This window comes from Arvicanthis niloticus, unplaced genomic scaffold, assembly GCF_011762505.2.
Source record: "Arvicanthis niloticus isolate mArvNil1 unplaced genomic scaffold, mArvNil1.pat.X S1, whole genome shotgun sequence".
NCBI lineage: Eukaryota > Metazoa > Chordata > Mammalia > Rodentia > Muridae > Arvicanthis > Arvicanthis niloticus.
Genome location: NW_023044981.1, coordinates 1 through 2283, shown reverse-complemented (window position 1 = coordinate 2283; position 2283 = coordinate 1).

Here is a 2283-nt window from a genome sequence, read left to right as displayed (position 1 = left end):
TTCACTTCTGTCTTCTCCTCTCTCTGAACCTCCTTCTTGTCTGTCCTCTCTCTGAATGCCCTTCTGTTTTATCCTCTCTCTGCATGCCCTTCTGCTCTCTCATCTCTCTGGATGCCCATCTGTCCTTTCCTCTCCCTGTATGCGCTTCTGTCTTCTCCTCTTTCTGGATGCCCTTCTGCTTTCTCCTCTCTCTGAATGCCCTTCTGTCTTCCCCTATCTCTGGATTCACTTCTGTTCTCTCCTTTCTCTGGATGCCTTTCTTTCCTCTCCTCTCTCTGGATGCCCTTCTGTTCTCTCCTCTCCCTGGATACCCTTCTGTTTTCTTCTATTTCCAGATGCCCCTTTGTCCTATCCTCTCTCTGTGTGCCCTTCTGTCCTCTCGTCTCTCTGGATTCCCTTCTGTCCTCTCCTTGCTCTGGATGCCCTTCTGTCTTCATCTCTCTATGGATCCTTTCTGTCCTCTAATCTCTCTGGTTGCCTTTCTGTCCTCTCCTCTCTCTGGATGCTCTTCTGTTCTCTCCTCTCTCTAGATGACCTTCTTTTCTCTCCTCTCTCTGAATGCCCTTCTGTTCTCTCCACAGACTGGATGCCCTTCTGTCCTCTCCTCTCTGGGGATGCCCTTCTGTTCTCTTCTATTTCCAGATGCCCTTTTGTCCTCTCCTCTCTCTGGATGCCCTTCTGACTTTTCCTCTCTTCGCATGACCTTCTGTTCTCTCCTCTCTTTGGATACATTTCTGTCTTCTCGTTCTCCAGATTCCCTTCTATTCTCTCCTCTTTCTGGATGGGCTTCTGTTCTCTCCTCTCTCCAGATGCCATCTGTCTTCTTCTCTCTCTGGATTCTTTTCTGCTCTCTCTTCTCTCTGAATGCTCTTCTGTACACTCCTCACTCTGGATGCCCTTCTATTCTTTATTTTTTCTGGATGCTCTTGTGTTCTCTCCTCTCTCTGGATGTCCTTCTGCCTTCTCCTCTTTCTGGATGCCCTTCTGTTCACTTATCTCCCTGGAAGCCCACCTGTCCTCTCCCCTCTCCGGATGCCCTTCTATCCACTTCTCTCTCTGGATATTCTTCTTTTCTCGCCTATATCTGGATTCCCTTTTTGTCTTCTCTTCTTTCTCGATGCCCTTCTCTTCTCTCCTCTCTCTAGATGCCGTTCTGTCCTCTATTCTCTATTTTTGCCCTTCTGTTTTTTCATCTCATTGGATACCCTTCTGTGCTGTCCTCTCTCTATGGATGCCCTTCTGTCCTCTCCTCTCTCTGGATGCCCTTCTGTCTTCTCCTCTCTCTGGATGCCCTTCTGTTCTTTCCTCTCCCTGGATGCCCTTCAGTTCTCTTCTATTTCTAAATGCCCTTTTGTCCTCTCCTCTCTCTGGATCCCATTCTGACTTTTCCTCTCTTCGCATGCCTTTCTGTTCTCTCCTCTATTTGGATACATTTCTGTCTTCTCGTTCTCCAGATTCCCTTCTTTTTTCTCCTCTTTCTGGATGCGCTTCTGTTCTCTCCTCTTTCCGGATGCCATTTGTCTTCTCCTCTCTCTGGATGCCCTTCTGTTCTCTCTTGTCTTTGGTTTCCGTTCTGTCTTCTCCTCTCTCTGGATGGCCTTCTGCTCTCTCCTCTCTCTGAATGCTCTTCTGTACACTCCTCACTCTGGATGTCCTTCTGTTCTCTATTGTTTCTGGATGCCCTTGTGTTCTCTCCTCTCTCCGGATGCCCTTCTGCCTTCTTCTCTTTCTGGATACCCTTCTGTACACTTCTGTCCCTGGAAGCTCACCTGTCCTCTCCCCTCTCCGGATGACCTTCTGTCCACTTCCTTCTCTGGGTGCCCTTATTTCTCTCCTATTTCTGGATTCCCTTTTTGTCTTCTCTTCTCTCTCGATGCCCTTCTCTTCTCTCCATCTCTCTAGATACCCTTCTGTCCTCTAGTCTTTATTTATGCCCTTCTGTTCTCTCATCTCTTTAGATACCCTTCTGTGCTCTCCTCTCTCTGGATGCCCTTCTGCCCTCTCCTATCTCTGGATGCCCTTCTGTCTTTTCTTCTCTCTGGATGCCCTTCTGTCTTCTCATCTCTCTGGATGCCATTCTGTCCTCTCCTCTCTCTGGATGGCTTTCATTTCTCTTCTCTCTTCAGATACCCTTCTGTTCTCTCCTGTCTCTGGATACCCTTCTATCTTCTACTCTCTCTGCATGCCCTTCTGTTCTCTCCTCTCTCCGGACACATTTTTACTCTATTCTATGGATGCCCTTCTGTCTTCTTCTCTTCTTGGATGCCCTTCTGTTCTCTTCTC